The following is a 25,125-nucleotide window of genomic DNA, read 5'->3' on the forward strand; positions in this document are numbered from 1 at the left end:
CCACTGCCAAGGTCCCCTCATTTAAAACAAAAGGTCAGTTTCTTAAAAAGTATATACTTGGTTTATCTTCCATTTTCCTTTCTTGAAAAAAAAAAAAACACCTAAAAGTCTTTTAGCACATGTACTACCCCTAGAATTTCCGGTAAACCAGCACCAGCCTAAAGATCACGTTCTCATCAAAGGGTGGAAAGAAGAAAAACTCAAGCAAGCCTGGGAAGGACCCTGCCTTGTGCTGCTAACTACCAAGACTGCTGTTCATGCAGCACAAAAAAAAAAAGAAAAAGATGGACTCATCACACCTGAGTCAAGAAAGTGCCACCCCCTCTAGGGTCGTGGGCCATAGTCCCAGGGAAAACCCTACCAAACTAAAGCTAAGAAAAATTTAACCCTTTTCATCATCTATTCTATTACTCTTTCTTCTTTCCTTGTTCTATTGCTGACCATCCAGTTATTAACATAACCAAGTCAATTTCACCTCAAACTATTGCATTTAATGCTTGACTTGTTATACCCTGTGAGGACTTGCCAAGTCAAAGACAGCTTTATACTTCAGTAAAGTACTTCTCTCCCTCCTTACTCTCCTCAGACTGGGCATTAGTAAACTAGGACCATTTAATCCAGGGAGATTTTGATAAAGACCCCAGTGCCAACCAGGAGTCTTGCCCCGTGATGTAGAGCCTTCATGCCATAGTTGGTCTAACATTCTGTGGACCACTAAAGAGCAAGGATGGACTGCCCCAACCACATGGTTATGGTTGTGTAATTTCCTAAAACCATACATTCATTTTACTAGAGGTTCATAGAAGTTAAAGACTTAAAACAAATTTTAGCAACTAAGACAGGATACCAAGGTGCAAATGCCTGGCTAAAATGGATCAAATATTCCATCTGCATGTTAAAAAAAGCAATTGTTATGCTTGTGCACATGGCAGGCCAGAGGCCCAGATTGTCCCCTTTCCACCAAGGTGGTCCTCCAGTCTACCAGGTGTGGGTTCTTCAACTGACCTTCCTCAGACTGAGGACTGTTCCCAGCGTATACATCAAGTCACTGAGGTAGGACAAAAGGTTGTTACGGTCCTATTATTTTATGGTTATTATAATAAGTGTACTGGAAGTCTAAAAAGAACTTGTTTGTATAATGTTATTCTATACAAGTTGTGTAGCCCAGGAAATGACCAACCTGATGTGTGTTATGACCCATTTGAGCCTCCCATGACAACAGTTTTTAAAATAAGATTAAGGACTGAGGACTGGTAGGGACTCATAAATGATACGAGTAAAGTGTTAGCCAAAACAGAAGAAAAAGGAGTGTCCAAACAAGTCAGCTGAAAATTTGATGCCTGTGCTGTCATTAATAGCAGTAAGTTAGGAATAATGTGCGGTTCTCTTAATTGGAAAAGAGGCTATATTACAGAAAGTACATCTGTCATAAATTAGGACTGTGTAGAAATAAACATAAATACTGGTCTTGGGTCATTTAGGCCACTTGGATAAAAATAAATAAATAAATAAAAAGGATCTAGTCCACCTTCAGAAAGGAAAAAATGGCCATTCCTGTACTAAGGGACAATGTAACCCCTTAGAGTTAGTAATAACCAATCCCCTTGATCCTCGCTGGAAAAAAGAGGAGTGTGTGACCTTAGGAATCGACGGGGCTGGACTGGATCCTCGAGTAAATATCTTGGTTTGAGGGGAAGTTTACAAACGCTCTCCTGAGCCAGTGTTTCAAACTTTCTATGATGAACTAAATGTGCCAGTACCAGAAATTCCAGGAAAACAAGAAATTTGTTTTGCAATTAGCCAAGCATGTAGCCCAGTCTCTCAATGTTACTTCATGTTATGTATGTGGAAGAACTGTAATAGGAGATCAATGGCCATGGGAAGCCTACAGAATTAGTACCTACAGACCCAGTTCCTGATGAATTCCCAGCTCAAAAGAATCACCCTGACAATTTCTGGGTCCTAAAAGCCTCAATTATTGGACAATATTGTATAGCTATAGAAGGAAAGGAATTCACTCACTCCGTAGGACAACTTAGTTGTCTGAGACAGAAACTGTATAATGGTACCACAAAAACAGTCACTTGGTGGAGTTCAAATCACACAGAGAGAAATCCATTTAGTAAATTCCCAAAGTTGCAGACCATATGGATCCACCTGGAGTCCTACCAGGACTGGATAGCCCCCACTGGATTATACTGGATATGTAGGCATAGAGCTTACGCCAAATTACCTGACCAGGAGGCAGGTAGTTGTGTTATTGGCACTATTAAATAATCTTTTTTCCTACTGCCCACAAAAACAGGCGAACACCTGGGCTTCCCTCTCTATGCTTCCAGAGAAAATCATAGCTATAGGAAATTGAAAAAATGATGAATGGCCCCCTGAAAGAATCATACAATGTTACGGGCATGCTACTTANTTACTTCATGTTATGTATGTGGAAGAACTGTAATAGGAGATCAATGGCCATGGGAAGCCTACAGAATTAGTACCTACAGACCCAGTTCCTGATGAATTCCCAGCTCAAAAGAATCACCCTGACAATTTCTGGGTCCTAAAAGCCTCAATTATTGGACAATATTGTATAGCTATAGAAGGAAAGGAATTCACTCACTCCGTAGGACAACTTAGTTGTCTGAGACAGAAACTGTATAATGGTACCACAAAACAGTCACTTGGTGGAGTTCAAATCACACAGAGAGAAATCCATTTAGTAAATTCCCAAAGTTGCAGACCATATGGATCCACCTGGAGTCCTACCAGGACTGGATAGCCCCACTGGATTATACTGGATATGTAGGCATAGAGCTTACGCCAAATTACCTGACCAGGAGGCAGGTAGTTGTGTTATTGGCACTATTAAATAATCTTTTTTCCTACTGCCCACAAAACAGGCGAACACCTGGGCTTCCCTCTCTATGCTTCCAGAGAAAATCATAGCTATAGGAAATTGAAAAAATGATGAATGGCCCCCTGAAAGAATCATACAATGTTACGGGCATGCTACTTAGGCACAAGACGGCTCATGGGGATACCAGACCCCCATTTACATGATCAAATGAATCATACGGTTACAAGCTGTCTTAAAATAATCACTAATAAAACTGGCAGAGCCTTGACTATTCTGGCCCGGCAAGAAACTCAGATGAGAAAAGCTATCTATCAAAATAGATTAGCTCTCGACTACTTGTTAGCAGCTGAAGGAGAGGTCTGTAGGAAATTTAACCTTACTGATTGCTGCCTACACATAGATAATCAGAGCAAGTAGTTGGAGACATAGAGATATGACAAAACTGGCACATGTGCTCGTGCAAGTGTGGCATGGATTTGATACTGGGGCCATGTTTAGAAAATGGTTCCCAGGACTAGAAGGATTTAAAACTCGTATAATAAGAATTATAATAGTAATAAGAACCTGCTTACTCCTCCCTTGTTTGCTACCTGTACTTTTTCAAATGATAAAAAGCTTCATCGCTGCCTTAGTTCACCAAAATGCTTCAGCACAAGTGTACTATATGAATCACTATCAATCTTGCAAGAAGACATGGGTAGTAAAAATGAAAGTGAGAACTCCCACTATTGAGTGAAAGTCTCAAAGAGGGGGAATAAGGGAGGAGACCACGCCTCATATTGTCTTATGCCCAATTTCTGCCCCAAAGAAAGAAAAGTAAAACTAAAAGGCAGAAATGAAATCCACAAGCAGACAGTCTGGCGCCACACCCTGGGCCTGGTAGTTAAAGATCGACCCCTGACCTAATCAGTTACGTTATCTGTACATTACAGACATTGATAGAAAAGCACTGTGAAAATCCCTATCCTGTTTTGTTCTGATCTAATTACCACTGCATGCAACCCCTAGTCACATACCGCCTGCTTGCTCAATCGATCACGACCCTCTCATGCACACCTCCTTAGAGTTGTGAGTCCTTAAAAGTGACAGGAATTGCTCACTCAGGGAGCTCGGCTCTTGAGACAGGAGTCTTGCCGATGCCCCTGCCTGAATAAACCTCTTCCTTAATTCAGTGTCTGAGGAGTTTTGTCTGCGGCTCCTCCTGCTGCAAAAACTCTGTAACTAGGTGTATTCTGAGAAGCCTACCTTCCATTCCTATCCTCACTACCTTGTTTCTCCTTCCCTGGTTATGTAACCAATTAAAAAAAAAATCAGTTTTGGTTTATTTTAGAGTATTTCTTTTCAAGTATAGGGAGATACATTTATATGTGTGTTTCTCTGCATTTCTTACCCAAAAGGGCTACATTGTATTTCCCATCATGCCCCTGGTTCTTTTCCCTGTAACAGTATCTCCTCCACTGTTTCAGGTCAGAATTTGGAGCAAAGAGCTTATTCTTTCTCTTGTCTGTTGCCCTGGCTACCACCCCAAACACAGTGCCCTTGTGGGGAACCTCCGTTCTCCATTTGGTACTGTGTTCGGAATTGGTTCCTTCTGGTGGGTTCTTGGTCTCACTGACTTCAAGCATGAAGCCGCGGACGCTTGCAGTGTTACGGTTCTTAAAGATGGTGCGTCCGGAGTTCCTTCTGATGTTCAGACGTGTCCGGAGTTTCTTCCTTCCAGACCCTTGAGTGTTACAGTTCTTTTTTTTTTTTTTTTTTTTTTGAGACGGAGTCTTGCTCTGTCGCCCAGGCTGGAGTGCAGTGGCGCGATCTCGGCTCGGCTCACTGCAAGCTCCACCTCCCGGGTTTACGCCATTCTCCTGCCTCAGCCTCCCCAGTAGCTGGGACTACAGGCACCCGCCATCTCACCCAACTAGTTTTTTGTATTTTTTAGTAGAGATGGGGTTTCACCGTGTTGGCCAGGATAGTCTCGATCTCCTGACCTTGTGATCCACCCGTCTCAGATTTAGTTAAGTAGAGACAGAAACCATACCTATTTTTAAATGAAAATAATTTAACATAAATAACTGTTCACTAAATGACAAGAAGGGACTGCTAAGACATCTGAGAGGTTGGGGGTGGGGGACAAAAGGGAGAGGAGGGACCACATTGAACTCAGCCCTCTGCACAGCACCCTCTGCTTGCGCTCAGACTGGGGCCTGAGGCCTGAGGGGCTCCTGGAGCCGGACCCAGACCTCCGATGGAGGCAGCGGCCGGCTGGAGAACCAAATGTAAACAGCAAACTGGACTCAAATGCTGCTCCTGGAACACAGCACCACATTTGAGGCGAAGAGGTGAGGATGGGATGGTACTGGCTGAAGAGGGAGCAAACAGGAAGAGTGATGCCCCTAGCCCGGCTGCCTCCCTTCTGCCCCTCTACTGCAGGGTCTAGCTCGTGCAACCAGCTGAGCTGGGATGCGGTTTGCAGGGTACTAGCCCTAGCATTGCAGAGTGAAGTGAGGAGCACAGGCTGGAAGCTCGGGGACCACAGCTTGATAACTGGCACAGCACGTGTGAAACGACATGACTTTTCTTCTTGGATATATGGATATCATGAGTCACACACTAATGTGATGAGGTTTTTGAAAATTGCTTTCTTTTCGTGAACGAATCCCACCTGGTCATGACAATTGTTTTGTACATATACTGTTTGCTCATACTTTAAGATTTTTATATCAGTATTTATAAGTTAATTTGGTTTATAATATTCTTTTTAGGGCAATATTTAGTTAGATATTGATATCAATGTTAGGTTTGTTTTGTAAAAAGAATTTGGAAGTTGTAATTTTTTCCTCTGTGAAACCATCAGGGCCGGGCGTATTATTTGGTGATAAGTCTTGCAATTTTTGCCATAGCTTCTATAGTAATTGAGCTCTTCAGATTTTCTATCTCTAAAGGTTCAAACTTGATACATCATATTTTCCTAAACGTTATTTATTTCATTTAGGTTGTCAAATTTATTTACACTAAGTTAGCAAAGTATTATCTTAAAATATTAAAAAGTCCTCTATTTTAATGTTTTCCCACTTTGTCTCATTCTGTTTGTATATTTGTGCTTTTTTTTATTTGCTAGTGTTTTCTGTACTTTGTGGATTTTTTCCCGAAGCAGTAGCTTGTTGATCATTTATCAGTTTTACTGTCTTTTAGTTTTCTCACTCAGTGTCTACTCTTCTGATTTATTCTGTTTTTTTACATTAGTTTTGTTTCTTTCCTTTTTTTGATATAGATATTTAATGCACGATTTTTTTTTCTCTGAGCACAGCTGAACTATATTCCAGAGTCTTCAGTATGTGGGTGGAGATTTCTCCTTTAGTATCCCATAATTTCTGATTGGCAAACTTGTTTTATCAGATACACAAATAGTAATAAGTTATATCTTCACTATAAATTATAACCTTTAGCATTAAAAGTGTTTTGTTTTGCTTTTGCTTTTGGCTAGAATTCTACTTTGATACCAAGATTTGACTAGTATGAATTTTCTCATCTTTTAACTTTTACCTTTTCTTAATCTTTTTGCTCACTTTTATACAGTATAGAATTGGATTTTGCTTCATTAGTCAGTTTGGTCAATCTTTTCTTTTAATACATGATCTAAGCCTATTTCTATTTGTTGATAGGAATGACATGTTCTCAGTTTGACCAGGTCACGTTTTACTTGTTTTTATTGGACACTGACTTTGGTATCCAGGAGGATTTGTGTGTGCATGTGTGTGTGTTCTAGTGATTACTTCTGTACTAATTGAAGGGAAAAGAAAGACCAGACTGTTACTGTGTCTATGTAGAAAGGGAAGACATAAGAAACTCCATTTTGATCTGTACCTTGGACAATTGTTTTGCCCTGAGATGTTGTTAATCTGTAACTTTGCCCCAACCTTGAGCTCACAGAAACATGTGTTGTATGGAATCAAGGTTTAAGGGATCTAGGACTGTGCAGGATGTGCCTTGTTAACACAATGTTTACAGGCAGTAGTATGCTTGGTAAAAGTCATTGCCGTTCTCCATTCTCGATAAACCAGAGGCACAATGCATTGGAGAAAGCCACAGGGATGTCTGTCCTGGAAAGCCAGGTATTGTCCAAGGTTTCTTCCCATGTGATAGCCTGAGATATGGCCTTGTGGGATGGGAAAGACCTGACGGTCCCCCAGCCCGACACCCGTGAAGGGTCTGTGCTGAGGAAGATTAGTAAAAAAGGAAGGCCTCTTGCAGTTGAGATAAGAGGAAGGCCTCTGTCTCCTGCCTGCCCCTGGGAACTGAATGTCTTGATATAAAACCAGATTGTACATTTGTTCAGTTCTGAGATAGTACAAAAACCACCCTGTGGTGGGAGGCGAGACATGCTGGCAGAAATGCTGCTCTGTTACTCCACTGAGATGTTTGGGTGGAGAGAAGCATAAATCTGGCCTATGTGCACATCCAGGCATAGTACCTTCCCTTGAACTTATTTGTGACACAGATTCCTTTGCTCACATGATTTCTTGCTGACCTTCTCCCCATTGTCACCTTGTTCCCCTGCCGTATTCCCCTTGCTGAGATAGTGAAAATAGTAATCAATAAAAACTGAGGGAAATAAGAGACTGGTGCTGTTGCGGGTCTCCTGTATGCTGAGCGCTGGTGCCCTGGGCCCCCTTTTCTTTCTCTGTACTTTGTCTCTGTGTCTTATTTCTTTTCTCAGTCTCTCGTCCCACCTGACGAGATATACCCACAGGTGTGGAGGGGCAGGCCACCCCTTCACTAATGATTTATATAAAGACTTAGTTATCTTTTTCTCTAGATATTCTCTGTTGGGTTCCTACTTTGAGAAGTATGGAAATTACTACAGACACCATTTCTCCTGTCTCTTCCTAAGCTTTCAATTTTAGATGCCAGTTTTATTTTATTGATAATCTTTGTGGTCTTCAGTATACTCAAGTTTCTTTTACTTGACCTATCAGAAAGTGACATCCTTTCACTCCCAGCTAATACCAAGAGACAATCAATAAACTTCTACTTTCTAATTTCATCATGCTACTCCTCACCTATCCTTTGTTGAAGTGTGTGTTCAAATATTTTGCTCTTTTGTTCTTTATTGAGCTGTTTGTTTTCTTAATTTTTAAGTTTTGAGAGTTTTAAACTCCTTTAAAAAACTGATTTGCAAATATTTTCTCCCAGTGTGTCATTTAAGTTTTCATTCTTTTAATAGTGCCTTTTAAAAAGCAGAAGTTCTTAATTTTGATGATGTCAAATTTATAAAATTTTTCCCTTATGGATCATGGTAAGAACTCTTTGTTTAACCAACGGTCACAGAGATTTCCTCCTATGTTTTCTTCTAGAAGTTTTATAGTTTCAGACTTTAGAATTAGGTCTATGATCCATTTTGAGCTAACTTTTGCACATGGTGCATGGAATGGGTAAAAGCTATTATGTTATTGTTTTGCACATGACAACCCAATTGCTTCAATCCCATTTGCAGAAATAGCTATTTTTATTCATTGCATAGTCTGTGCACCTTAGTTGCAAATCAGTTGTCCATATATAAGTATGCCAATTTCTGGTCTTTCTATTCTGTTACACTGATCTATTTGTGTATCTTTATACCAATACCACATTGTCTCAATTATTATAACTTTATGACAAATTATGAATTAGGTCATTTGTTTTCAATGTTGTTTTGGCTAGTTTATGTCCTTTACATTTCCATGTGAATTTTTAATCACCTTGTCATTTTTTCCAGTAAAGCTGACTAGGAGTTTATTTGGATAGTGTGCTGTATCTAGAACTGACATCTTCATAATATTGAGTCTTCTGACCCATGAACACATTATATCCCTTCATGTATTTACATCTTCTTCAGTCTCCTTCAGCAATATCTTGTGGTTTTAAGTGTACAAGTCTTATAATTTTTTCCTCATGCATTCCTAAGAATTTCATAATTTCATGCTATTGTTAATGGTTTTGCTTTTAAATTTTGAATTTTTTTATTATAGTATACATAAATGTAATTGGTTTTTGTATATTCATGTTACATTCTGCAACCCTGATACACTCTCTTATTTTGTAGATCCATAGGAATTTATGGATTTATGAGCATGTCTTTGGTGAATAAAGATAGTTTTTATTATTCCTTAAAATCTGGGTGCATTTTCTGTGCCCCCTTTTCTTGCCTTAACACATTGGCTAGACCCTCCTATATATAATGTTGAATAGAAGCCATAAGAGTAGGCTCCTTGGTTCATTCCCAATCTTGGGGGGCAGAAAGGGCAATGAAAAAGCATTCAGTCCTTCAAATAAGTATAATATTGGCTGTAGAATTTTTTTTAATGGATGCCGTTGATCAGGTTGTGGAAGTTCCCTTCTGTTCCTAGTTTGCTGAGAGTTTTTATCAGAAGTGGAAGTTGAATTTTGTCAAAAAATTTTTTTCTATCTATTAAATGATCATAGAGATTTTTAAAAAAGTTGTTAATGTAGTGAATTACATTGATGTATTTTTGAATGTTAAATTAGCTTTGAATTCCTGGGATAGTCCCCAGTGGGCTATAATATATTGTTCTTTGTATTGTTGATTTCAATTTTCTGTGCTTTAAAAAGAAGTTTGCATCTATACATCTATACCCATGAGGGATATTAAATTGTACTTTTATTGTAATGCCTAACTTATTTTGGAATAAGAGTAATATTGGCTTCATTCAATGACTGGGAAGTATTTTCTCTTATTTAATTGTCTGGAAAAATTTCTGTAGACTTGGTATTAGTTCTTCTTTAAACATTTGATAGAATTTACCAGTGATAGAATTAGCTAGGCATCTGGATCTGGAGGTCAACCTGTGGGAAGGTTTTAAACTAAGGCTTCAACTTCTTTCTAGATACAGTGTTATTTTTCCCAGTTATTTATTGAGTTAGTTGTGGTGATATGCATATCTTAAGGAAATTGTCAATTTCATTGAAGTTTTCAAATGTATTGGCATAAAATTGCTCATAATAATCCCTTTTTTCATCAACAACTGTAAAGCCTGTAATGATGCCACCTCCTTCATTCCTTGTATCGAGAATTTTTCATCTTCTTTTTTTTCTCTACAAATCTGTCTGGTCATTTATACATTTTATTTCTTTAAAAAAAACCCCAACTTTTGGTTTCATTGCATTTTCTTCATTTTTTTCCCCACTTCATCGATTTTTTTTTGTCCTCTTCTTTATTTCCTTGATTTTGCTTACTTTGGGTTTAATTTGCTCTTCTTTTACAAATTTCTAAAGATGAAGCTGAGATAATTTGTTCAGTCTTCTTTTCTAACACAGGCATTTATTGCTATAAATCATTAACTGCTTTAGTGATAATTTATGTTATATTATGTGATACATTATGTTTTCATTTTCATTCAGATTAAAATACTTTCTTTTTTTCTGACTCATTGCTTATTTAGAAAGTGAATTATTTGATTTCTAAGTATTTGAGAAATTTAAAAAGACATTTCTGTTATTGATTTTAATTTCGTTCCATTATGTTTACAGAGCACATATTTTCTCTTTTTTAATTTTTAAAATTTCAGTAGCTTTAGGGGTACAAGTGGTTTTTGGTTACATGGATGAATTGTGTACTGGTGGAGTCTGGGCTTTTAGTATACCCATCATCAGAATAGTGTACATTGTATCCAGCAGGTATTTTTTCATTCCTCACTCACTTCCCACCCTCTCCCCTTCCATTATACCACTCTGCATGCCTTTGCATACCTCGTAGCTGAGAGTCCACTTACAAGTGAGAACGTGTGGTATTTGGTTTTCTGTTCCTGAGTTACTTCACTTAGGATAGTGGCCTCCAGTTCCATGCAAGTTGCTGCAAAAGACATTATTTCATTCTTTTTTTATGACTGAGAAGTATTCCATGGTATGTACATATTACATTTTCTTTATCCACTTATGGGTTGGTGGGCTTTAGGTTGATCTTTGCAATCGTGAATTGTGCTGCAATAAACATGTGTGCAGCAAGTTCTAGCCAGAGCAAGCAGACAAGATAAAGAAATAAAAGGCATTCAAATAGGAAGAGAAGATATCAAGCTACCTCTTTTCACTGAGAATATGATTCTATACCTAGAAAACCCTAAAGACTCTGCCAAGAGGCTACTAAAACTGATAAACAATTATGGTAAGATTTCAGGATACAAAATCAATGTAAATTATCAGTTGCATTTCTATATACCATTAATGTCCAGGCTGAGAGTCAAATCAAGAATGCAATCCTATCTACAACAACCACAAAAAAAAAAAAAAAAAAAAAAAAAAAAAAAAAAAAAAATGAAATACCAGGAATACAGCTAGACAAGGAGGTGAAAGATCTCTACAAGGAGGACTATAAAACACTGCTGAGAGAAATCACAGTGATGACACAAATAAATGGAAAAACATTCCATGCTCATGAAAAGGAAGAATCAATATTGTTAAAATGGTCATGCAGCCCAAGGCAATTTACAGATTCGATGCTATTCCTATCAAACTACCCAATATCATTCTCCGTAGAATTAGTAAACAGAATTCTAAAACTCATATGAAATAAAAAGAGAGCCCAAATTGCCAAAGCAATCCTAGGCAAAAAGAGCAAAGCCAGTGGCATCACACTATCTGACTTCAAACTACAGTATAAGGGCACAGTAACCAAAACAGCATAGTTCTGGTACAAACAGACACATAGACCAATGGAACAGAAAATAAAACTCAGAAATAAAGCCATACACTTATAACTATCTGATCTTTGGCAAGGCTGACAAAAACTAACGAGGAAAGGACTCTCTGTTCAATAAACGGTGCTGGAATAACTGGTTAGCCATATGCAGAACAATGAAACTGGACCCTGACGTTTCATCATATTAAAAAATAAAACTGAAGATAAATTGAAGATTTAAATGTAAGAACTCAAACTATAAAAATTCTAGAAGAAAACCTAGGAAATACTCTTTTGAGTATTGGCCTTGGCAAAGAATTTTGGCTAAGTGCCCAAAGGCAATTCAAACAAAATTGATAAGTGGAACCTAATTAAACTGAAGAGCTTCTGTACTATAAAATAAACTTTCAACAGAACAAAAAGACAACCTACAGAATGGGAAAAATATTTGCAAACTATGCATCTGACAAAGGTTCAATATCTAGACTCTATAAGGGACTCAAACAGATCAACAAGCAAAAAACAAATAACCCCATTAAAAATGGGCAAAAGACATTAAACAGACACTTCTCAGGGAAGACACGTGGTCAAGAAACATATGAAAAAATGGTCATCATCACTAATCATCAGAGAAATGCAAATCAAAACCACAATGAGATACCATCTCACACCAGTCTGTTGCAGGAAGTGAGGCACCCCGAACGGAGGGACCAGCTGGAGCCATGGCAGAGGATCATAAATTGTGAAGATTTCATGGACATTTATCAGTTCACAAAATTAATACTTTTATAATTTCTTACACCCATCTTTACTGCAATCTCTGAACATAAATTGTGAAGATTTCTTGGACATTTATCAGTTCCCAAATAATATTCTTATAATTTCTTATGCCTGTCCTTACTTTAATCTCTCAATCCTGTTATCTTCATAAGCTGAGAATGTATGTCACCTCAGGAGCACTGTTGTACAAATCGATTGTAAAACATGTATGTTTGAACAACATGAAATCAGTGCACCTTGTAAAAGAACGAATAACAGCAATTTTCAGGGAACAAGGGAAGACAACCATAAGGCCTGACTGCCTGAGGGGTCGGGCAGAACAGAGTCATATTTTTCTTCTTGCAGAGAGCCTATAAATGGATGTGCAAGTAGGAGAGATATCACTGAATTCTTTTCCCAGGAAGGAATATTAATAATTAATAACCTGGGGAAGGAATGCATTCCTGGGGGGAGGTCTATAAATGGCTGCTCTGGGTGTGTCTGTCTTATGTGGTTGAGATAAGGACTGAAATACACCCTGGTCTCCTGCAGTACTCTCAGGCTCACTAGGGTGGGGAAATTCCCCACCCTGGTGAAATTGAGATCAGACTGGTTTTCTGCTCTTGAACCCTGTTTTCTGTTGTTTAAGATATTTATCAAGACAATAATGCAGAGCTGAACACAGACCCTCATCAGTAATTCTAATTTTGCCCTTGCCTTGTGATCTTTGCTTTGCCTTTGCCTTGTGATCTTTATTGGCCTAAGAAGCATGTGATCTTCGTAACCTACTCACTGTCTGTACACCCCCTACCCTTTTAAAGTCCTGATTAAAAACCTGCTGGTTTTGTGGCTCAGGGGACATGATGCACCTAACAATATGTGATGTCACCCCGGAGGCCCAGCTGTAAAATTTCTCTCTTTGTACTCTTTCTTTTTATTTCTCTGACTGGCTGACACCTAGGGAAAACAGAAAGAATCTATGTTGAAATATTGGAGGTGGGTTCCCCCGATACCAGTCAGAATGACTGTTATTTAAAAGTAAAAAAAAAAAAAAAAAAAACCCAAAAAACAAAAAACAGGTACTAGTAAGGCCATGAAGCAAAGGGAATACTTATACACCATTGGTGGGAATGTATAATAAGTTAGTTCAGCCACTGTGGAAAGCAGTTTGGAGGTTTCTCAAAGACCTTAAAACAGAGCTACCATTTGACCCAGCAATCCCATTACTGGGTATGTACCCAAATAAAAATAAAACATTATACCAAATAGACATATGCACTTGTATGTTCATCACCATGGTATTCATGGTGGCAGAGACATGGAATCAACTTAGGTACCCATCAATGGTGGACTGGATAAAGAAAATGTGGTGTGTGTACACCATGGAATACAACAAAGTCATAAAAAGAATGAAATCATGTATTTTGCATTAACATGGATGGAGGTGAAAGTCATTATCCTAAGTGTATTAATGCATGAACAGAAAATTAAATACTGCATGTTCTCACTTATAAGTAAGAGTTAAACATTGAACACACATGGGTATGAACATGAGAAAAATAGATACTGTGGACTACTAGAGGGAGGAAAGAGGGAGGAGGACATAGGTTGAAAAACTACCTACTGGGTACTGTGCTCACTACCTGGGTGTGATATGCCCATGTAACAAACCTGTACATGTACCCCCATATTTGAAATAAAAGTTGAAAAAAAAGAAATAATGCTCTATGGCAATCTACTGATTAATTACCTTGTTAATAAATATGTAAAGCTCAGCACTTCCTCCATCCCAAACCGAAACCAAATAAGAAAACAAACAAACAAACAAAAAACTATATGTATGCGGGGTGTGTGTGTGTGTTTTCTGTAATTACTTCTTTTCCTTTGGTAGGCCTATTTGAGTTCTTTGAAAAATCTCCATACTGTTTTCCATAGAGGTTGCACTGATTTCACATTCCCATCAGCAGTGTATAAACATTACCGTTTCACCACATTGTGCCTACATCTCTTGCTTTCTGAATTTTTAATCGTGGCCATTCTGGCTGGGGTGAAGTGGGATCTTGTGGTTTTAATTTGCATTTCCCTGATGATCAGTGTTGTTGAACATTTTTTTATATGTTTATTGGCCATTTATGTATCTCCTTTTGAGAAATGTCTGTTTGTATAATTTTAAATTCCATACAGCTTGAATCCTTTTGGTTTTATTAACACTTATTTTATGACCCAAAATATGGTCTTTATTGGTGAATATTCTACATGCACCTGAAAAGAATGTGTATTCTGCTGTTTTGGGTGAACTATTAATGCCAATCATGTCATGTTAGTTGATAGTTTATTTAGGTCTTCTAAAATTCTTCCTGCTTTTATCTCTCTTTGTTTCATTAATTGTAGAGTGAAGGGTATTAAAATATTTTATCATAGTGGCTTCATATATTTTGAAACTCTATTATTAGGTGCATAAATGTTTAGAATTGCTGTGTCCTCTTGATGAATTCACCCTTTTATCAATATGAAAAGACCATTATTATCCCTGATAATATTCTTTGCACTGAAATCTACTTTGTCTGATATTACTATAGTCAGTCCAATTTTCTTTCAATTAGTGCTAGCGTGGTCTATGTTTTCCATTCTTTTTCTGTTATTATTTTTGTGACTATTTTGTTACTATCTCTGTGTATTTTTAAACTGTTACTAAATGTCTACAAATTGAGGATGTATATATTATCTTAACAAATTGATCCATTTAACACTTTGAAATTTTTTTTTAATCTTTAGTAATGCGCTTTGCTCTGAAATCCACCTTGTGTGATTTTTTTTTTTTTTTTTGAGATGGAGTCTCGCTCTGTCGCCCAGGCTGGAGTGCAGTGGCCAGGTCTCAGCTCACTGCAAGCTCTGCCTCCCGGGTTTATGCCATTCTTCTACCTCAGCCTCTGGAGTAGCTGGGACTATGGGCGCCCGCCACCTCACCTGGCTAGTTTTTTGTATTTTTTAGTAGAGACGAGGTTTCACTGTGTTAGCCAGGATGGTCTCAATCTCCTGACCTCGTGATCCGCCCGTCTTGGCCTCCCAAAGTGCTGGGTCTCTTTAGCTTTCTTTGTATCAGTGTTAGCATGGTATATTATTTTCTCCTCATTTAAATTTTAGTCTATTTGTGTCTTTATGTAAAATGCATTTTTGATTATATATGTATTTTGAAAATTGATTATTGCATGTACTTAAGATATATGACATGATGTTTTGATATACATATATATACTGAAATGATTACAACAGGTAAACAAATTAATATATTTATCATTTTCCACAGTAATCTCGGTTTTTGTGGTAAGAGCACCTAAGATCTGCTTTGTCAGCAAATTTTCAATATATAATACAATATTATTAACTATAGTCCTCTTGCTGTACATTAATTCTTTAGACTTACTCATCTTACATAACTGCAAATTTGTACCTTTGACCTACATCTCCCCATTTCCTTCCCCATCCTGCCCTGAAAACCACTATTCTACTCTCTGTAGAAAGAGTAAAATTTTTTGGATTGCACATGTAAGTGAGATCATGCACTTTTTAAATTTTTGTGTCGTCACTTTTTTTTTGTTTTCGTCACTTAACATAATGTCTTCTAGGTTCATGCATGTTATTGTTAATGGCAGTATAACCTTTTTAAAGATTGAATAGTATTTCATTATGTAAATATACCACAGTTTCTTCGTTCATTCATCCATTGATGGACACTTACGTTGTTTTAATATCTTGGCTATTGTGAATAATGCCACAAGGAATATGGGACACAGATATCTTTATGAGGTTCTGACTTCATTTCCTTTGTGTATACACTCAGCAGAGGGATTGCTGGGTCACATGGTAGTCCTATTTTTAATATTTTGAAGAACCTCTGTACTATTTTCCATAATGGCCATACCAATTTACATTTCCACCAACAGCATACAAGGGATCCCTTTTCTCCACACCCATGCCAGCACTTGTTATCTCTTGTTTTTTAATTGATCTTTTGCATCATTGCCAGAACTTTTCGTGTGATATTCAAAAAATAATTGCCAAAACCAATAATGAGGAGTCTTCCCTCTATATTTTCTTCTAGGAGTTTTATTGTTTCAGGTCTTATGTTTAAGTCTTTAATCCATTTTGAGTTAATTTTTGTGTATGATGTAAGTGTCAAATTTTATTCTTTGTATGTAAATCATATGTTTATTGGCCATTTATATATCTCCTTTTGAGAAATGTCTCTTTATATAATTTTAAATTTATATTTCCCCAACACCACTAATGAAAAGACTGTCTTTCTCCCCATTGTGCCTTCTTGATGTGCTTGTCAAAAATTATTTGACTATACTTGCTTGGTATTATTTTTGAGCTCTCTATTCTGTTCCACTGGTCTATTTGCCTGTTTTTTTGTTTTGTTTTGCTTTTGGCCAGTAACATACTTTTTTGATTATTACAGCTTGGTACTATAATTTGAAATTCAAAAGTGTGATGTCTCCAACTTTGTTATTCTTTCTTAAGGTTGTCTTGGCTATTTGGTATCTCTTGTGGCTCCATATATATTTTAGAATTGCTTTTTTTATTTACTTGAGAAATGCCATTGGGATTTTGATAGAGATTGCATTGAATCTCTATATTACTTTGAGTAGTATGGGGATTTTAACAATATTCATTATTCCAGTCCATAAACATCAGATATCTTTCCATTTGCTTGTGTCTCCTTTAATTTCTTTTCCCAATGTTTTTATGCTTTTCAGTGTACAGATCTTTCACTAATTTGGTTAAATAAATTCCTAAGTATTTTACTCCTTTTGATGCTATCATAAGCGGGATTGTTTTCTTGGTTTATTTTTCAGATAGACTGTTGTTGGTGTAAAAAAATGCAAGTAATTTTTTATGTTAATTTTGAGTCCCTCAACTTTATTAAGTGCATTTTTTGAGAACAGCATAAATTGAGTCTTGGTTTTTTTGATTTTAGCTGACAATTTCTGTCTTCTAATTGGGGTATTTAGGCTATTTACATTTAATTTATCATTGATATTGTTAGGCTTAAATCTATCATCTTGTTTATTTTGTATTTTTCTCATCAGTTGTTCCCTTTTATTTGTATGCCTTTTAAAAATTTATTAAATATTTAATATATTTCCATTTTATGTCAATTTTTGCTTGTTAGTGATAGCTATTTGTTTTGTTATTTTAGTATTTTAGTGGTTACTTTACAGTTTATAGTATATATCTTTAATTTTTTGCAGTCTGTCTCTAACTAATATTATACCACTTCATGAATACTTAATAAAGCTCTATAGTAGTATACTTCCATTTCTACTCTCCTGACTTTGTGCTATTACTGTCATACATTTAACATCTGCATATGTTATATAAACCTTAAACCTTCAGTTATTTTTCTTTAAATACTTAATATTTACTCTTTAAACAAATATATTTAAATAATATTCAAGACGTTTAAATAATAAAACATATTTTACTTTTGTTTTTACCAGTCTCCATGCTCTTCATACACTTTTGCAGATCCACATTTCCATATGGTACTTTCTTTGTCATTTCTGTATATGATGCATTTGCTGGTGAATTAAATGATTTCAACTTCCATGTGACTGAAAGTCCTTATTTTGTCCTTAATTTTGAAACATAATTATGCTTCACAAATCATAACCATTACTAATAAGAAAATAAAAATATAAAATGGGATCATACAAAATATTTAATTTTAAAAAGGCATACAGATGGGGGAACAAAGAATTGATGAGAAAAAACCAAAACAAATGAGATGATAGATTTAAATCTAATGATATGAAGGATGTAGAATTCTTGTTTCACCAGTTTTGTTTTGCTTAGCACTACCTTAAAATTTGCTCTATTGCATTCTCTTTGCTCTATTGCATTCTTGTTTTAATAGTTTTCAGTAAGAAATTTGTTATCCTTATCTTTGATTACCTGTATATGACATACCTTTCATTCTCTGGCTACTTAAAAAATATACTCTTTATCACTGTTTTCAAGAAATTTGTTTATGATGTACCTCAGTGTAGTTTTCTTCATATTTTTTATGCTTGGGGTTCATTCATCTTCTTAGATCTGTGAATTTATAGTTTTCCTTAAATTTGGAAAATTCAAGTCCTCATTTCTTTAAATACTTATTTTCTCTCTGCGTTCTCTTCCCCTTTAGAGACTCGACTTACATGTATGCCAGACTGCTTGAAGTTGTGCTACAGCTTACCCATGAGCTGTTTACTTTAACAATTTTATTTTCTTTCTGTTTGATTTTGAACCATTAAAGGGAAAGGTAGCAGTTTCAAGGAACTTATAAAGGAAAATGGCACATTTACTTTGATAAGCTGTAATTAAAAAAAAAAAAAGTCAGGTCTTTCCTGTCCAAAAGAGTGGCTATCAAAAAATAAGAGAGCTTTTGTAAAAACTGGAAAATGTCAGAGTATTCCTTGTTGAAGTAAACGGTTTGTTTTTGTGTAGAGATTTCCCCTGCCTGAATTTACTGATTTTTCTCTCCATTGTGTTATTTGACATGCTCCTCTATTCTCTGTATTTCATGTAGAGTGGTAGTTAGATCTGGATGATACAATTTTTTTGACAAGAATATTTCATAAGTAGTTGTGTACTTCAACCAGGAAGCACATAATGTTGATTTTTCTCTTGTGATGTTAACAGCCTTTGACAGTCATCATTATCACTCCATATGGCAATTTAGCTCCAGTAGACGCCTCATGAATGACTCATGGGAGTAAGATGTCTTGAGTTTTTGCTTTTTTTAATAAGAGATTGCCTTAAGCCTTTAAATATTAGTCTGGCTGGATGTAAAATTCCTGGCCTCATTCATTTCCTTGAGCATATTAAATATGTAATTCCATTGTCATTTGGCACAAAATGTTGCTGTTAAAATGTCTGATGCCAATCTGATATTTCTTCCATTTTAAATGTCTTGTTATTTTCGCCTGGTGTTATCCACACAAACAAAATAGTTTTTGAAAAATAAGTACTCTTTTTTAAAGTTTCAACTACTGTTCTCAGATTGACCTCTCTTGCTAATCTGTATTTTTTGGAACTTTTTTGTTTGTTGGTTGCCAGTGTTACTAGAAGTGTCATTGTCTCATGCAGCTCATATAGCTGTAAGTGGCTTGTTCCTGCTTTATAACTTTGGGTTTATGAAGATACGTTGTCATCTAGATGTTTTAGTAGATATTATATTGCTTGTGGGCTTTTGGGTCTTCCTAGGAGCTCTGTTTATAAGGACAGGGACTCTCAGGAGGATTAACAAGCAATGCATATGCCATTATGCCTGTTTTCTCAATCTTCCTAGTAGGTTTTGAAAATCTTGGATGTGAGTTTTTGTTGGTGTCTTTATTTGCATTTTCTTTTGTTTTGGTGTTCATGACTTTCAGGATACATTGGCTTTTCCCTCATTTCCCTAACTTAGACCCACAGCTGCTGACCTCCCACAGTCCTGCTCACTACTACTTTTACTCAGGTCATAAAGGACTCTCCATTACCTGGTGGTGTTGAAGATGTTATCCATAGATTCATTTTCTTCCAATTTCATATTTGCTTCGTTTAGTTTTAGGAGTTTGGAACATTAAAAAAAACTACCCTGCTGCTATGGTCAGTCATATCATTGGAAGTTTATGGAACTTTGTTTCCATATGGAAGTTAATGGAAATTTGTAAAAGTTTTATCACACCATAAATGTCACTATGTCATACTGGTAGTTCCTTTTTTACATTTAAATTGTTTTTGGAATTTATCCCTGTGGACATACACATACATGTATATACAATTTTACAATTTTTCTGTGGTATTTTCCCTTTGTATCAATATGCCACATTTAATTCACCAACTCACCTATTCATTTGCATTTCTGCTATTTCAGATTTTTCACTATAACAAAAAAGACTGCAGTAAAAATTCTGACATATTTCTGTTTGAGATCATGTGATGGTTACTATAGTGTTTATTTATAAAAATTCATCTTTAGTCTTTCAAAAATTAAATCACATAAAAGAGCTTTATAAAATGGAATATGGTATACAAATGTCAGGTACTTTAATTATGTGAGATTCTGGCATTTTCTGATTTTACAAAAGATCTCTTCCTTTTGATAGTTGTTTTTTTGGACACAAAAGACTTGACTTTATTATTTTTTTTAATGAACAGCTTATCAATGTAAACATCCCATTTCCCTTTACAAGTTTCTTGAAACTGCTCCCTTTCCCTTTAATGACTCAACAGAGCACACATAAAGAACTGCACAAACATACATGCACACCCCAGAGAGCCTTGTGTGAAAATCTCTCTGTAGGTAGTTTTCTGTGGTGGTTACTCTTTTAGGTTGCTCTAAAACATCCTAAGAAGAGAGAGGAAGGATATATTGGATTCCCTTCCAGCCTCTTCCATCCTATATCAATGTGCTTGGGGCTTCTGATGCGTTCCAAGCAGTTCCAGCCAGGCAACTTTGCCTTGACAGTAACAAAGTTTCTTAGTTTGCACAACATTTATTAATGAATAAGTCAGCCTGACTCTTTGGCATGGAGTCCTTTCCTTTTCATTTGGGTAAATTAACTTAGGAACCCTAAATTCAACTCTTTGAATTTCCTGTGTATTCTTTTGTTGAGGAAGCAGTGATTCTAGTGTTTTTAGATATGGTCCAGGCAGCTGTGACTGCCCCAGATGAGGTTAAGAACATTTCTGTTTTCCCCCAGCTGAGACCTCACACGTTGGTCTCAGTCTCAAAGGAAAAGTCACCAGCTGTTTGGTCAGTACGTTCATTTGTTCATTTACTTGACATGCCTTTATGGAACACCTGCTGTGTGGCCGGCTGTGGTAGAAGCTCAGGATGCAAACATGATGATGATGATGATGATGATCACACTGAGCACAATGATGCTGGGTTTAGATGTGCTTGTTTCCTGGTAATAGCTGGAGAATATTTTTTCCATTTCATGAATATACTACATTTAATTGATCAATTTTACAATTCATGCACATTTAGAATGTTTGTTCCAGTGATTTACATGATTAGCTGCTTTCATCCTCACAATAATCCTAGAGATTGGCAAAATTGTTCTCACCCCTATTTTACAGATGGGAGGAGGAAGGCACAGAGAGCGAAGCAGTTTTCTTATAAGTGCTCTTACTTGGTGAGCCTGGGATCCCATCCTAGGCAGCCATATTCCAAAGACCACATGCTCAAGAACTCTGTTCTCTCCACCTGTCCAGAAGTAGTTACTGTCCTAAGGAATTCACAGGCTAAAAGCTCAACATGCAAATAAGTCACTTATAGTACAAAGTAGTAAGAAACAATAGGTGAACACTTACAGGACAGGCCCAGCACAGAGAAGAGGGGACTAACTCACTTAGGTAGGAGGAAGTCTGCTGGGGAGACTTCTTGTTTTGAAGGATGCATAGGCTCAGCCCAATCAATTTGGATTCCTAGAGAAGGCGTCTGTACATGGCAGTGGTGGACTATGTGGACAGTGTGAGCAGTGATGGACTGTTGACAGTGTGAGCTCACCTACAGCAGGGCAGTGTGGAGGAATGGGAGGCTCCCCAAGAGAGTCCACTTGGGGTCAGAAGTTCAGGCCCTGACACTCTGCCTCTCACGACCTCTGGCAAGTTGCTTAGCTCTCCTGATGTGGTCTTCACTTAACAACCTCACACACTGGCCTCAGTCTCAAAGGGAATAATCAACTCAGAAGTTTCTTCTAAATGGCAAAGTGCTGGGCACTGCGACGGCTGCTAGCACTCCCTGGAAAGGACAAATGAGGCCTGGTGAGTCTCATGGGGGGCAGTGTGAATCACGGCTCTATCGCCTTGCTCCAGTGACTGCCTCCTAAAGCTGCATCTAATCCCTAGGTTCCAGCCTTGAGCTCCTCAGGAAGGGTGTCAAGTATCACGTTTCACCATGAACTGTTGGTGTTGACCCACAGTCAGGGCCCAGCCAGCGAGGTGAGGCTGTGCTTCTCCGCGCCACTCAGCCATGGTCCCCTTTCTTCCTCCGTAGGCAGAAAGCATCTGTTTCTGTACAATAACGAGAGCGGCTCCACTGATAACACAGTGGCTCAACCAGCCCTGACCACCAGAACAGTAGCACTGGTTAACTCTGTGCACAGAGGCAGGGACTTTCCCTAAAATGGTTCTCAGAAACTGGGAAAGTAAGACTGAGCTGAGGGTTTATCCTAGAAGAATGTGTCAGGATAGCCCTCTTGTTAATAGGTTTCATCCATGATTCAGTCTGTAATTCCAAGAAGTCTTATTTTTTAGACCTAACAAGCTCTCCATCAATAATGGCTGGAGAAAGACTAAAGAGAATATTTTAAAAACTGAAACCTGCAATCTCCTGATGATGGAGACCAAAAATGGAAATAATCACAGAAATTTCTCGAGGTCCTCAGTCCCTCCAGTTTCCCAGGCTCCCTCTTGAGAGAGCTACGTTCCATTCAGACCGGGGGGAATTTGCATTGAGGGGTCCATCTGGGTGTACTCTGCTGAACCTAGCAGCCAAGCTGGCCAGAGGAGTCCCCGCTTGCATGGCGGATGCTAATGTTGGCCGGGAAGCCTCCCCTCATTCAGCTCTGTGTCATTCTTGGGAATGCATAGTGGCTCCTGTGTTCTCCTGAGGTTGGGGTAGTTTCCTTCCCTGGCGAAGCTGCAGTGAGGAGGCCACCAGGCATGGCAGTCTGGAGTTCAGTGGATCCTGTGCTTGCTGTAGAGCTCCCTTTAACTCTGGGTCTGCTGGGAATATGTGACCATGAAATGTACTGAGAAGAGGCAACACCACATCTTTGGATAAAGACGCTCCACCAAACTAACCGACTAAGGTCATGACCCCAGGGTGATTCCCAAGCCCAGAGCCATGTCCACCCTGGACCTCCCTACCCAGCCATGCTACCTGTGTCTAGGTCTGGGGGCAACTCAGCTCTGCTTCTCTCAGAAGCTTCTGGCCAAATAATGGTCTGTCCTGCCTTGGCTGTGGTAAGGCTGTCACACAACCCATTTCTGGAAACTTTCATGGTGATGGTTGGGTTGGATGACCTGCTGCCTTTAACTCAGTGTCCTGGATGTCACCTGAAAGGCATCAGCTTCACAACATCCCACATTTTGAGGCTCTGAGCCCCCTGCTTGCTTCCTGGCAACGTGTGCTTAGTCAGCTTCATGGTTGCTTCAAGCTTCCCACTTACGATGCCTGTATCTTTGTTCAAGTTCTTTTAACATATTTTGTTCCTCCAAATTGTGCCATTTGAATTTTGTTTTACTTTGACTGACTATGATATTTTATGGAAATACATGATGATAAGCCCCCAGCGACTTGCATCCCCCTTAGCTGAAGTTTGAATGGGAGCCCTGAGCTGCACACTTCAATGGTGCTGAAAGAGGGTCCCAGAGAGGCAAGCAGGTGCATTTGGGCATGCGCAGCTCTGGCCAGCGATACCCTTTGCTTTATTCTTCTCAGTGTATGACCTCCAGACCTCCCAGCTCACTCATAGTCATAGCCAAAGTCACATTTTACCCTAATCTCCTATTCCCCTCCCCCTACTCCGTGGGGCACACCGGCCTCCTGCCTTCTTGGCCATGCCAGACACTGGCTCACTTACCTGGATGCCTTTGCACACCTGTCCACAGGATGGCGCCATCACCTCTTCCAGGTCTTTGCCCAAAAGTCACCTTCTCGGGGACTTGTTCTTCACCATTTGATTATTTAGAATTACAGCAGATTCCTAGAACCAACCATCCCTTTTGCTCTTTTTTTTTTTTTTTGCCCTTCTCACCACTGAGCATGCTCTTTATTGATTGTGTATTTCTCCCAACTACTGTGTAACCCTTAGAATATAGATTTTTTTTCTTTACAACTTTTATTTTTGGCTCAAGGGGTACAAGTGCAGGTTTTTTACATGGATAAATTGCGTGTCGTGGGGGTTTGGCGTACAGATTACTTTGTCTATAATAAGTAGTAAGCACAATAGCCCATGGGTAGTTTTTAATCCTCATCCTCCATCTTCCACTCTCAGGTAGGCCCAGTGGTCCTTGTTCCCTTTGTGTCCACGCATATGCGGTGATCAGCTCCCACTTCCACATGAGATCATGGAGGACAGGTGTCTGTCTGGTTTGTTACCTTCCCAGTACCTGGGCAAGAGTGTGCATGAACTAATATGGAATAAAAACTTTCTAAAGAATAAATGAATATTATATCCTCATATTATATAAACAATATCATTTGAAGTATTTCTCCTTTTGTAACATTTCTCCAAGTAAAAATTAAATGTCTCTAGTAGAATAACTTTAAAACAACAAAAAACTTCATTTATCCATAGATACATTTTAAGACATCTTTTACTTTATTTTTAAAATTTTTTTATTTTTTTAAATTATACTTTAAGTTCTAGGGTACACGCGCACAATGTGCAGGTTTGTTACATATGTATACTTGTGCCATGTTGGTGTGCTGTACCCATCAACTCATCAGCACCCATCAACTCGTCATTTACATCAGACATAACTCCCAATGCCATCCCTCTCCCCTTCCCCCGCCCCATAATAGGCCCCGGTGCGTGATGCTCCCCTTCCAGAGTCCAAGTGATCTCATTGTTCAATTCCCACCTATGAGTGAGAACATGCAGTGTTTGGTTTTCTGTTCTTGCGATAGTTTGCTGAGAATGATGGTTTCCAGCTGCATCCATGTCCCTACAAAGGACACAAACTCATCCTTTTTTATGGCTGCATAGTATTCCATGGTGTATATGTGCCACATTTTCTTAATCCAGTCTGTCACTGATGGACATTTGGGTTGATTCCAAGTCTTTGCTATTGTGAATAGTGC

At 38.0% G+C, this 25,125-nt stretch overlaps 1 long non-coding RNA gene across 1 annotated transcript in view; it reads right to left on the reverse strand.

Annotated features, from left to right (window-relative positions):
• Positions 1-24,141: 24,141 nt before the first annotated feature.
• The window catches only part of LOC108541949 (uncharacterized), a 6,250-nt gene continuing 5,266 nt past the window's right edge, over positions 24,142-25,125 (reverse strand). Inside the window, exon 2 of the long non-coding RNA XR_001889125.1 lies at positions 24,142-24,431. This is a non-coding gene — a long non-coding RNA (uncharacterized LOC108541949). The remainder of the gene's footprint in view (positions 24,432-25,125) is intronic.

This window comes from Rhinopithecus bieti, unplaced genomic scaffold, assembly GCF_001698545.2.
Source record: "Rhinopithecus bieti isolate Rb0 unplaced genomic scaffold, ASM169854v2 scaffold_20310, whole genome shotgun sequence".
Classification (NCBI taxonomy): domain Eukaryota; kingdom Metazoa; phylum Chordata; class Mammalia; order Primates; family Cercopithecidae; genus Rhinopithecus; species Rhinopithecus bieti.